Source organism: Cavia porcellus, unplaced genomic scaffold (genome assembly GCF_034190915.1).
Source record: "Cavia porcellus strain 051 isolate PalLab524CR breed Dunkin Hartley unplaced genomic scaffold, mCavPor4.1 scaffold_3, whole genome shotgun sequence".
Taxonomy (NCBI): domain Eukaryota; kingdom Metazoa; phylum Chordata; class Mammalia; order Rodentia; family Caviidae; genus Cavia; species Cavia porcellus.
The window spans coordinates 54,684,572-54,698,657 of record NW_026947486.1 but is presented as its reverse complement, the minus strand read 5'-3'; the positions used below and the strand labels follow the sequence as shown (position 1 = coordinate 54,698,657).

Below are 14,086 nucleotides of genomic sequence, written 5' to 3'. Positions count from 1 at the left end.
CGCTAGCCTCAAACTTGCAGCAATCCACCTGTCTTAGCCTCCCAAGTGCTGGAATGACAGGTGTAGGCCACCATGCTGGGCCCTAAGAGTCTGGATGTGTTAAAGCTTCAAGGTTTCCAAAGAATGTAAATGTATTTAAACTTTCAGAAATGGTAAGAGAAAGGGCACAACCAAGACACAAGAATGGGAATTCCCATGACCCCTAAGTGCTTCCTGCTCTAGGAAATAACCATTCATGTGTTTATCAGGTCACACCACTTCCCCCTACTACCTGGTGCAAAATAATCCATCACCTCCCTAAATCTCTCCTCCAAGCACAATTTCCCCATTATTTTGGTCCCCAAGCAATTGTATTCTTCAGTGGCCTGTAGACACACTCCCAACTACCCCCCTAGGGGGTAAACACTAAAGGCATTTCCCCTAGGCTGGCTCCATCAACTCAGAATAAAAATAAGAGGAAGGGTTGGCAGCCTCCTGGAGACAAACAATTTGAAAGAGAAAATCTACCTTTCCAAGGATGGAAAATTCATTCAGATAATGCTTGAGAACTCATATAAGCCACAACAAGAATGAAAAGGTAGAAACCTCACCGTTCCTTATCCCTTCCCTACTGCTCAACCACTCCAGACATCATATCACTGTCATTACCATTTTTGCTAAATGGAGGCCCCTAGGCACTAATCACACAAGCAACTGCATGGTATCCTAAGAACACACCACAACTTTTCCATTAAAAAGCTGTAGTCTCTGTTTCTGACTATAATGGTGATTCTCCGGTTGCTTCAATACTTTAAAAGGATGCAGCAGCATGCAAAAGAATTTCATTTAAAAAAAAAAGTTAAGAAAAGTCTCCAGGAGATGGTGAGCTTTATTTTGCCTTGACTGGATAGAAGTTTGATTTGCTCTTGAATTCCAGGGTGGAGAAAGACTAGGAGAAAGCAAAAGATGTAGAGGTCTATTCAGTGTAGTCTTCTCCTTCATTATCATCTTCACCATCCATGCAGAGAGCAGCATACTTGCTTGCAGAACCGAACTTGGAGGCTGGATTTTCCTAAGTTTCCTTGGCTCAGGTGCAGATCTAGAGTCTTGATCCTTTTTGCCATCTTTCCTATCTGACTCCTTCCAATGGTCTTTGTTCCCTCCATCTCCTGGACCACGGATGGAGTTCCCAGTTTGGCTTTTTTGGGTACTCATTCCATTATTTTCATCTTTCCTTGCTGGTCCTTCCTCAGAAGGCTGAGCTGGAACTAGTTTCCCCCCACCACTTGTAGGAGATTGGTGCTCTAACCCTAACCCTAACCCTAACTTCACTTCACCCATGCATTCTCCTTCGGTGGAGGGGCTGGCATTACTTTTAGAGGCTGATCAGGTTTGGGAGGCTTAGAAGTTGGAGAGTGACAGTCTTCCTCCTTACTGAGTGTTTCATTTTCTAGAGACTTCTCACTCTCTCTTCTTCGGGCATTTCTGCCAGATGGGGCTGAGGTTCCAGTCTGTGATGACTCACTTCCTGTCCTTGATCTTTCCCATTCCTGAGTTTCTTCACTTCACCAGCTTGGGTGTCTTTCCGAGGCCGTCGTTCTAGTTTTGGCTCATCCAGCTGACGTTGCAGCTTCTCCTGCTCTTTTTGTAGCCGTTCTTCCACTTCTCTTTCTCTGGCAGCCGTGTCAACAGGCTTTGCCCCTCCAAAGATAGAAGCCGCTCGACTTGACTGGGAGGTACTAGCAGAAGAATCATCTTCCTTAGGAGTACTCCGAGGCTTTAGGTTCAGTTTGGGTCTTTGGGGGGGACCTCTGTCATCACGCCTATAGTCGTCCCATGAGTGATCATCTCTGGAGCCCCAAGGTCGATCATCTCGTCTGTCATATTGGTTTTCATACCGGTCTCCTCCTCCTCTGTAATCATCATCTCTACGATACCCACTACCAAAGGCTCTTCTGCCACTGCCTATTCTGGAATCATAGCCTCTATCATAGTCTCTGCTGCCTCGGTCATCATATCGATCTCGGCCTCCATATCGATCCATATCCCAGCGTGGGCCATCCCGATAGCCAACCCGATCCCGATACCCATCACGGTACCGGTCTGAATCATAACGAGCTCGATACTTGTCGCCAAAGCTATCACCTCTTCTTGGTGGATAGTCATCAAAGCTGTCTGTGGCAGGACGTGCCCTCCATTCTGTGTCTGTTTTGTCAGAATCTTGATTTCTATATTGCCCACAAGAATGATCATCCCGGTCTTTATCCTGTGCTTGATCAGCAACATCCACTCGAATTCTCCTGTTACCTAGAGACTCTTCATTGAGACTCAGGGTACTGAGCAGGGAATCCAGGTCCTCAAACTCAGCATAACCAAAACCTTTCAACCTGTCTGGATTGCTGGGTTCACGTGGCAAATGCACTGCACTGATATTTAAGCCTCTAAAGAATTCCTTAATAGAGTCTTCTGTCACTTCATAGGGCAATTTTCATAGAAAAGCAGTGTAGGGTGGCGATTTGGGAAGATGCCTCCAGTTGATATTGGGTTCCCAAGCAGCCCATGGAGCAGTGGGAAGGATGGAACGGTCAATTGGAGGTGCCCTATACACATCATCATCATTACTGTGCCAAGTGGTTGAAACATCTCCTTCCAGGTCATCTGTTTCATCAGCCCAGCTGACTGGTTTGGGAACATAGGTGGTTCTTCCACTAGTTCCTCCATCCTCAGCCAGAAAGTCGGTTAGGGAGATAGTCTTCCCCTTCTTATTCTTTTTTGCTGAGGCCGCCATGTTAGGAGAGGGAGAGAGAACCCAAAGCAGCTTCCATTAACTGTTGAAGAATCTTTTGGAATTTAGCCAGTGAGGTGACATCTTTTAGGAATATCTGTTTCTTTATTGAAGAGAAAGTCATTAGTGAAAAAGGATTCCATAAATAATTTAAAAAAGACTGAGGCCTAAAATTTGAGGTGTATATCTTACTTGATAAGACTTAGAGGTAACAAGTGAAGCCACTGAAGGTAGGTTTCCTCAGCTATTCTTGAAGATATTTCTTAAGGTCTCATTGATTTTCTCTACCTTTCACTATGATTTTGGCTTCCAGCACAATTGTGATAGAGAAGGCTCAGTGCCTGAGAGACACTTTGTGTCACTGTTGGTTTAAAATTAGTCCATTTTCACATTTTGAGCTGTAAGAAAGTCCAAATCTGGGGATAATTTCTGAAACCAAATGCTTTACTATCTCTTGTGCTTTTTCTGTTCCAGAAGGGGTGGGCTCAAACCAGTTAATGAGCTATATACTCAGCCCAATAGATATTGGAGCCACTTACTGTCTGTATATGGGTAAAATCAAGCTGCCAATCATATCTCAAGAATATTTTATCATGCCTTTGTATATCTGCAGGGGCTATAGTCTGGTTAAGATGATTGTTCTTTAGGAAGAGCTCACAACTTAACTATTTCACTGTCTGAGAAAGTCCCTTTATTTAGAATAACACTGAAGCAATCTGTTGGGTTTTGACACTTCCCAAGTGAAAGGCTTGATGTAAACAGTTAATAATTTTCTATCAGTTAGCACCAGGCAGAAACAACCTACTGTCATCTTGTTGTAACCATCCCAGTGGAAGAAACTGAAACTCATGGGAGACAGCCCAATCAGTTTCTGACTAAGAATGATCAAGGGGCCTTTCACAAACAGGAGAATTGAAGGAAGGGGCCTTGAGCAGCTTCTTTTGCAGCTATGTCAGCCAATTTGTTACGTTGAAATACTTCATCAATTCATTTTTGGTGCCCTCCACAATGAATTACTGCTACATTGGAGGGCACATAAATGCATGATAACATTATATCTCTCTCCTTGTGATAATTTATGGGAGATCTATTGACTATTAGATAACTTCTCTCTCTCCATATGTCTGCATGATCATTCAGCACCAGGAAACCATACTTTGAATTACTATAAATACTGGCTTTCTTTCCTTCACTGAGTTATAAATTTTTTGTGAGAGGTATGAATTCTGTTATCTTGGCAGTGGTCCCAGGGCCAAGTGAGGAACTTTCAAGTGTTCAATATAGAGTCACTATTGCATACTCTGCCTTGCTTGTCCCATTTACCATGAAGGAGCTGTAACTACAAAAGTGAGTTAAATAAGGGTTGGTAATGGGTGTATCTAACAAGTCTTTTCTAGTTGCATATATATATATATATATATATATATATATATATATATATAATTACTTGCTCACAGCCATCTGTTTTGGCTTCAAATTCCTCCTTTTCTGGTAGAGATGTGGCAGGGTTTAACAAGAAAAATTTCTTTATCTGTGCAACTGAGCCTTCTAGAAGAAAAGCCTGATATACAGGAAGTTGGTTGTTTCATAACTGTAGGCTCATGTTGTGATTTGTTTAAATGTCCCTCCAAAGCTTCATTCAGTCATGAAGGGGCAAAGCCTCATTCATTTATGAGTGCTTCATTGTCTATTGCTTGGTTTGGTGGTGTGAGTGTTTCACTGGCCCAGGGTTGGAGCCAGGATATAATGTATGGCGGGAAGAAGATGTTTCTCTCTCACCAGTTTATGCTTTGCTGTTTGCAGCACTCATGAATGGCTGCCCTGCCATGCCATTGGCATGGAGCCAACATGTCTTGGAGCCAACTGAGGATGGACTAAAACCTCCAAGAACTGTAAGAAGTAAACTTTTCCTTACTTCATTTTGGGTGTTGGATATTTTGTCCCAGCAATGAGTAAAACAGTAATTAAGACAGCTCCTTTAGGAAGACAAAATTTCTGCCACATTATGAGAGTTATATACAGTGAGATCTTTTCCAAAAGTCAGTTTGGATATCTGGTACCAGAAAAATGGTGGGAGTCATAGCCCTAAAGAATATAGAGTATCTATTTTCTACTATGGTTAATTCATGACTCAAATACCCTATGAGCTATTCAGTAAGCCTGGATCATGAACAAGCACTCTCAAAGCCTTTCCCCATGCTTAATCAACATATAGATCAAAAGGGTGTCCTCTAAGGGAGGCTCAGTGTTGGGGTACAGATTAAGCTATGGGAATGTAGTTTGGGAATCAGGTTCCTAGTTTAAAATATAAGTGTATGCCTTTTGCACTTCTGCAGTAAGCTGATAGAAAAGTTGTGTGATCTCATCATTCCCTGCTATCCAAAAACAAGAAAAGCCTGCAATTCCTTGGAATGCTCTTAGCAGTTTCATGGTTTGGGATTGTGGGAAGAAACATTGTTTTAATGTTTTCGTCCTCCAATCTTCACATTCCCTTAGATATGTAAGACACAAGTATTTTACTTCAAGGCTGCAAAATTGTGTCTTAGATCTTGAGACCCTGTAATCCCTCTCTTCTAGAAAGTTTAGGAAATCGTGGTTGCCCTGGCTAGAGAGGTCTTCTGAAGGTATAAATAAGACCATATTATCTACATATTGCAGGATTCTGGCTTAGGAAAGTTCAAAACATGCCAAGTCATGGGAATGAAATTGTTCAAAAAGATGAGTACTATTTATGAACCATTGAGGAAAGGCAGTCCACATTAGTTGAGTGGCCTGGTCATGAGAATATTCAAAAACAAAAAGAAACTAGAAATCTGGATGTAAAGTAATACAAAGGAAAGCATTTTTAAATCTAACACTGGAGACCAACCAGCATCTTCCAGAATCTGGGAAAGGAGAGTGTGTGGATTATGAAACACTAGTTGGATTGGAACTACTGCCTCATTTACCAACTGAAGGTCCTGTAACAACCTCAACTTTGCATTAGATTTTTGAACTCCCAAGATTATAGTGTTGCAAGGGATGTTACAGGTGTAAACAAACCTTATTCTCTTAAGTTTTCAATTAGAGACAATAGTCCTTTTATAATCTCAGGTCATAAAGAACACTGTCTCCTATGAGGGAAAAATAGAGGGATCTTTAAGATATATTTGCACCAGGCCAGCTCTTTTTGCTTTCCTGATTTTATCTTTAGTTGCCCATACTTCAGGATTTATATTCATATCCACAAGAGGGAGGCAGTGTACCTGGCCTGAGTACTTACCTATTAAGGTATTCAGACAAGATAATCTATCTCTCCCCAGAAAGGGAACTGCAGTATCAGGTATAATCAGAAAAGAATGGGAGAAGAGAAAGCCATCCCAATTACAGCATTAAGGTTGTGAGAAATAGTAAATTATCTCCTCAAAAGTGACTCCTTTCATTGAGGCATAATGGCAGAAAGGAAGGCCAGGATGGAAAAGAAAGACTGAGACATTGGCTCCAATGTCCAACAACAGATCATTTTCTTTTCCCTTTGTAGTTGTGATTGCAAGGGGCTTCTACATAAAGATAACAGCCTGGCCAGAAGTCCAGTTTGCTGGGCCAGCTCCTAAGATGTGTTTGATTCATGAGACCTACAGCTCAAGGGGAAGTCTGATTTCTAGTGGTCATTACTGCATGCAGGGCATGGCGCAGGGAGCCTCTTGTGTTGGTTCTTATTACAGTACCAATTAAAGTGTTCTGGTTTCCTATAACAGTAGCAGATGAGTTTAGTCACTGAGGTATTCATGGAATCTTGGGAATGAAACTGAATCTATTCTTTTAAGGCTGCACCTAGATTGCTGCTTTGTCTTTTTTATTATTTTTTTTTATTTAAAGAAAAACACACAAACCAGAAAAAAGGTAGAGACAATACATGATTTCAAAAAATAAACAGTAAGAAATCAATAGTTGATAATTACATATTGTCTTCTTAGAAAAAGTTCTTCAAGTTACAAAAGTAAAGCATACAAAATGGACATTCAAATAGCAAGACTGCAAACAGTTCTGTTCAACTATCCAACAAAAATTTACTAAAATGTTTATCAGTCCTACACACTTAAACACACATGCAGTTATATCCTTTAGAGCACTTTCTTTTCCTCTCTTTTTTATGATAGCAATTACACATTTTGGGTTTTATTACTCCTACAGTTCTTATTACTTTCTACACGAGAGATGCAATGTGATATTTATAAATATTATTCTTATTTATTTCACTAATGAGGATAGCTTCAAGTTGTTTCCATTTGCCAATGAAGGCCTCAAGATCATCGTTTTTATAGCTGAGTAATATTCCATTGTATAAAAATATCACATCTTTTTCATTAAAGCTGCAGTTGATGGGCATCTTGGTTGTTTCCAAGATTTAGCTATTACAAATTGTGCTGCTACGAACATGGGTGCACATATATGACTGTGATATGAACTTTTCAGTTTTCTAGGTAAATCCCCAGGAGGGGAATAGCTGTGTTGAATGGAACTTCCAATCCTAGTCTTCTGAGAATTCTCCATAGTGATTTCCATAGTGCTTGCATCAGTCTACACTCCCACTAACAATGGAGCAGTGTTCCTTTTTCCTGAAACCTCATCAACATTTATTATCAGTTGTTTTCTTGATGGCAGCTATTCTTTCCAGAGTGAGATGAAATCTCAATGCTGTTTTAATATGCATTTCTCAAGTGACCAGTGATGGTGAACATTTCTTCATGTATTCATTTGCCATTTGTATATCTTCAATTGAGAACTGTGTGTTCATGTGAGATGCCCATTTTTGGAGAGGGTCTTTGAATTTGGGGGGTTTGATGTTTTTCAATTCTTTATATGTTCTGGATATAAGTTGTTTGCCTGAGAGGTTGCTGGCTGAAATTCTTTCCCATCTGTGGGTTTTCTTTTCACTCTGTTGGTGATTTCTTTTGAAGTGCAGAAACTTTTCAATAATATGAAATCCCAGTTGTTGATTCTTTGAAGGATTTCCCATGCAGTTTGCATTTTATTTATGATTTTTTTGCCTATCCCTATGTCTCCAATATTTCCACCTACCTTGTATTCTAGTAGATTAGTGTTTCTGTTTTAATATTCAGGTCTTTGATCCATTTAGACTTTAGCTTTGTGCATGGTGGTATACATGGATCTAGTTTCAGTCTTTGGAATGTGGAGAGACAATTTTTCCAACACCATTTTTAAAGAGGCTATCCTTCTTCCAGTGAACATGTTTAGCCCCTTTGTCAAGTATCAGGTAGCTGAGTTTTTTTGTAGTTGTGCTTGCTTCTTCTAATCTGCCTTTGATCCTCAGGTCTATTTCTTTGCCAGTACCATGCTTATTTTATCACTGTGGCTTTGTAGTATAGTTTCAAGTCAGCAATTGAGATGCCTCCTGCCTTGTCTTTGTTATCCAGAATTGCCTTTGCTATTTTTGACTCATTAATCTTTGTACTGTTTTTATAGTTTCAATTGCATTGATTTCCGCTCTAATCTTTATAATTTCCTCTCTTCTATGAGCTTTGGGTTTAACTTGCTCTTCTTTTCCTAGAAGCTTGAGATGAAGCATTAGGTTGTTTATTTGTGCTCATTCTGTTTTCTTGACATGAGAATTTATTGCTATATATTTCCCTCTTAATATCACTTTCATTGCATCCCACATATTACAGCATTTTATTTATGCATTTTCATTGAATTGTAGGTATTCCTTTATTTCTTCCTAAATTTCATCTGTAGCCCACTGGTTGTTCAAAGGGTTGTTATTTAATTTCCATATATTTGTGCAAGTTTTGCAATTTCTTTTGCCATTAATTTCCAGTTTCAGTGTGCTACGGTCAGATATTACGCATGGGATAATTTCAATACCTTTGCAGTTACTTAAGAATATTTTATGGGATAATATATGGTCTATTTTGGAGAATGTCCCATGCAGAGCTGAAAAGAATGTGTATTTTGATATGGTTGGGTGGAACACTCTGTAAACATCTACTAAGTCCAATCGCTCCCAGGTATGATTAAGGTCTATTATTTCTTCTTTGACTTTTTGTCTAGTTGATCTGTCTCTTTGCAACAATGGGATGTTCAGGTGCGCTGTTATAATTGTGTTCTTGTGTATTTGTTTTTTCATGTCCATTAGTATCTATTTTATGTAGTTGGGTGCTCTTATATTTGGTACATATATATTTATAATTCTTAGTTCTTCCTGCTGAATTTTTCCACTAATAAATGTGTAGTGACCTTCTTGTTGCTGTTCTGGAGATTGTGGTCATTTTTATCTCTATTTAACATGTCTTTCAGTACTCTTTCTAGGGTTGATTTGATGGACATGAATCCCTTTAGTCATTCTGTGTCATGGAAGTATCTTGTTTCTCCATTAAATTTGAAAGATATTTTTTCTGGGTACATCAGTCTGGGTTGAAAGTTGTTTTCTTTTAGTACTTGAAATACCTCACTGCAAGCTCATCTTGACTTGAAGGTTTGTGCTGAAAAGTTTACCGTGATTTTAACAGGCTTTCCTTGGTAGGTGAGCTGCATATTTTCTCTAACAGATTTTAGTATTCTTTTTCTATGATATATGTCTTACATCTTAATTTTTATATGTCTGGGTGTACATTTATGCTGGTTGTGACTGTTTGGCAGTCTGTATGTCTCACTTATTTGTATATCAGATATTTTCCCTATATGGGAGATTTTGTGCTATTACTTCTATGAATAGTTTAGTTATGTCATTTGCATTCACTCCTGTATATTCACTGGTGCCTATTAGGATTATATTATTTCTCTTGGCATGGTTGCAAAGCTACTGGATTGCCATTTTATGCTGGTTTGTTGTCTTTATTTATTTATTTTAAATTTTATTTTAAAGAGATTAAGACAAAACAGGACATAACAGAGCAGATCAGAACAGAACAATGTAAGCAAAACAGTATTTCACCAGAAGACAACCCATAATTAGCAGTAACTGCCACGATGTCTCTTTCCCTGAAATAGTTGAGTATAACTTCATATACAATAGTATCAAACATAACAAGATAGTATAAAAACATTCAAGAGAATGAGAGTATTACAGGGATTTCAGAGCCAAAAAGCAGAAAACATACAATGGCTCATTTTCCATAGAAAATTTGTTTTTACTTTCACACATAATATAATCCAATAAAGTACAACATGATAGAGCCAATGGAAACAGAAGAGAAAGAGCATGGTAGGAGTTCAGAGTAAGATGATATTATATTAATGCTGACTATTATAATGACTTGTATCCCCCAAATTAGCTGTTCATACCATCACAGATAATAAAATAAAAAAAAAAAACCCAGGACAATCACATTACAACTGCAATGATTATAAGGCTTCAAAACAATGTAATGGGGAATCATAATTACCCTAAACTCTTATGTAATATTACTATTACTTACACTAGGGAGACTATATGGTATTTATACATGTGAGTTTGATTTATTTCGCTTATGAGTATGGTCTCAAGTTGCTCCCATTTCTTAGTAAATATCTTAATGTGATCATTCTTTATAGCTGAGTAGTACTCCAATGTATGAAAATACCACATATTTTTTATCCATTCCTCAGTGATGGACACTTAGGTTGTTTCCAAGATCTGGCTATTACAAATTGTGCTGCTATAAACATGGGTGCACATGTATCACTGTGGTATGACGTTTTCAGTTCTTCTAGGAATATGCCCAGAATTGGACTACCTGGGTCAAATGGGACCTCCTATCCCAGACTTTTGAGGAATCTCCAGACTGACCTCCATAGTGGTTGCACCATTCTGCACTCCCACCAACAGTGCAGGAGAGTTCCTTTTTCCCCACAGCTTCTCATGAATTGTTGTTGGTAGTTTTCTTGATCCTGGCCATTCTTTGTGGAATCTCAGTGTTGTTTTAATTTGCATTTCACTAATGACTAACAATTATGAACATTTTTTTCATGTATTTATTATCCATTTGTATTTCTTCATCTGAGAACTGTGTATTGATTTCAAATGCCCACTTTTGGATAGGGTCCTTGAGTTTCAGAGATCTAATTTTTTTTTAAATTCTTTATATGTTTTAGACAGAAGTCCTTTGTCTGAGGGACTAAGATTTTTTTCCCAGTTTGTGGATTTTCTTTTCACGGTGCTGGAGATTTCCTTTGACATGCAGAAACTTATTAATAAGATGTGATTCCAGTTACTGATTCTGGGAAGAAGTTCCCATGTGGTTTGATTCCTATTCAAGAATTCTTTACCTACTTCTATGTCTTTGAGATATTTACCTACCTTGTCTTTCAACAGATTTATTGTTGCTGTTTTAATATTCAGATCTTTGATCCATTTAAATTTTAGTTTAGTATATGGTGATAAGCATGGTTCTAGTTTTATTTTTCAGCATATGCAGAGACAGTTTTTCCAGCATCATTTATTAAAGAGACTGTCATTTTTTCCAGTGAACATGTTTTGGCCTTTTATCAAAGATAAGGTGGTTGACTGTGTTGGTAGTTGTGGTTGTATCTTCTAGTCTATTCCATTGATCTTCAGATCAGTTTTTATTCCAGTACCATGTTCATTTTATTACAATACCTTTGTAGTATAATTTCAAGTCAGGGATTTTGATGCCTACTGCCTTGCCTTTGCTGCTTAGAATTGCCTTTGTTATTATAGGTCTCTTCTGGTTCCAGATGAATTTTAGCAATGATATCTCTACATCTGTGAGGTATGTTGGTCATATTTTCATTGGCATTTCATTGAATCTGTATAGCAATTTTGGGAGAATGGCCATTTTCACAGTATTTATTCTCCATACCCATAACTTGGGATTTCTTTCCATTTTCTGAGATTGTCTTCAATTTCTTTTTTCAAGGTATTAGAGTTTTCCTTGTATAGATCTTTTACTTCTTTCATGAGATTAATTCTGAAGTATTTCATTTGTTGGATGCTAGTGTGAGGGTGTGGCTTCACTTATTTCTCTCTCCATAATTCTATTGTTAATGTACAGAAATGCTATTGATTTTTGAGTATAGATTTTGTACCCAGATACATTGCTTGAACGTCTAGGAGTCTTTCAATAGAGTTTTGGGGGTCTTCTATGTAGAGTATCATGTCATCTGCAAATAATGATCACTTAACTTCCTCTTTTCCTATCTTTACCCGTTTTATTTCTCTTACTTATCTAATTGCTCTGGCTAGTATTTTCAGTAGTATATTGAATAGGAGCAGTGATAAGGGACATCTTTGTCTTTTGCCTGATTTTAAGGTAAAGTCATTCAGTTTTTGGCCATTTAATATGATGCTGACTGTTGGTTTGTCATAGATGGCCTTTATCATATTGAGGTAAAGACCATCTATTCCAATTTTCTGTATGGTTCTTATCATGAACGAGTGTTGGACCTTATCAAAAGCCTTTTCTACATCTATAGAAATGAACATGTGATTCTTACTTTTGGCTTTATTGATATGATCAATTACATTTATTGACCTGCCTATGTTGAACTATCCCTGCAGACCTGGGATGAATCCCACTTGGTCATGGTGTATAATCTTCTTGATTATTTGCTGCATCCTATTTGCCAATATTTTACTGAGGATTTTTGCATCTGTGTTCATTATGGAGATTGGCCTGTAGTTCTCTTTTTAGTTGGGTCTTTCTCAGGTTTTGGTACTAGAGTAATATTTGCTTCCAGGAATGACTTAGGAAGGGTTTCTTCCTTTTTAATTTTATTGAAGTGTTTGAGGTGTGTTGGCATTAAGTCCTCTTTTTATTTCTCATAAAATTCCACAGTGAATCTGTCTGGTCCTGGGTTCTTCTTTTTAGGTAAGGGCTTAATTACATGTTCAATTTCATTGGTAGAAATTGGGTTATTCAGCAGTTTTGAATCTTCTTGACCCAGGTTTGGTACCTCATATGTTTCTAGCAATCTGTCCATTTCTTCTGTATTATAGAACCTATGAGAGTAGAGGTTTTTGAAATAGGTGTCGATGACCTTCTGTATTTCCACAAAGTCCTTAGTTATTTCACCTTTTTCATTCCTTATGGCATGGATTTGAGCTTTTTCTTTCCTTTTTTGAATTAAGTTGGCTGGGGGTTATCAATTTTATTTATTCTTTCAAAGAACCAACTCTTTGATTCATTGATTCTTTGGACTGTTTTCTTAGTCTCTATTGCATTAATTTTTGCTCTGATTTTTATGATTTCCTCCTTTCTTTTGGCTTTGGACTTGTCTTGCTCTTCTTTTTCTAGATGTTTGAGGTGCAGCATTAGGTTGTTTATTTATATTCATTCTGTTTTCCTGATGTGGGAACTTAGTGCTATAAATTATCCTCTGAGGACTGCTTTTATTGCACCCAACAGATTCCAGTAAGTTGTATTTGTATTTTCATTTGCTTGCAGGCATTTTTAAATTTTTTCCTTAGTTTCTCCTGTGACCCACTGATTGCTCAAGAGTGTGTCATTCAATTTCCATGTTTTTGTCGGGTTTTTGCAGTTTCTTTTATCATTAATTTCTCATTTTGTGGCACTATGATCTGATAACATGCATGGGATAATTTCAAATATTTGCATTTATTTAAATATGTTTTGTGGGTTAGTATGTGGTCTATTTTAGAGAATGTCACATGTACTGCCTAGAAGAATGTATATTCTGATGTTGTTGGATGGAACACTCTGTATATGTCTATCAAGTCCATTTGTTCACAAGTGTTCTGTTATTTCTTTGCTGATTTTCTCTCATGTTGGTCTGTCCCTTGGTGTCAATGGTGTGTTAAGGTCTCCTGTTATACTTGTGTTATTGTTAATATGGTTTTTCATTTCTATTAATTCTTGCTTTGTATAACTGGGTGCTCTGGAATTTGGTGCATATATATTTAAGATTTTTATCTCTTCCTTTTTTAGTTTTCCCCTTACCAGTATGTAATGACCTTCTTTATCTCTTAAGATCATTCTTGGTTTGAAGTTCACATTATCTGCAAACAGGATAGCTACTCCTGCTTTTTTGGGGGGTTCCTGTTACATGTAGTATTGTTTTCCATCCTTTGATTTTTAGTCTATGAGTTTCTTTTTGGGTTAGATAGATTTCTTGTAGACAGCATATGGTTGGACATTGTTTCTTGATACATTCTGCCAGTCTGTTTCTTTTAATTGTTGACTTGAGACTATTTACATTAATGGTTGTAACAATTATATATTGGTTTACTGTTGACATGTTATCTTTTTTCTGTTGCATCTTTATCTTTCCATACTGTTTAGTTGTCTTTTTTATTAGTTTTTTCCTATGTGCAGCTAAAATGTCTTTCAATATTCTTTGCAGGGTTGGCTTGGTGATCATAAA

The 14,086-nt window shown here is 37.6% G+C and overlaps 1 pseudogene; it reads right to left on the bottom strand.

Moving 5' to 3' along the window:
- Positions 1 to 850: 850 nt before the first annotated feature.
- Positions 851 to 2,767, bottom strand: LOC100719231 (eukaryotic translation initiation factor 4B-like; annotated as a pseudogene).
- Positions 2,768 to 14,086: the final 11,319 nt, after the last annotated feature.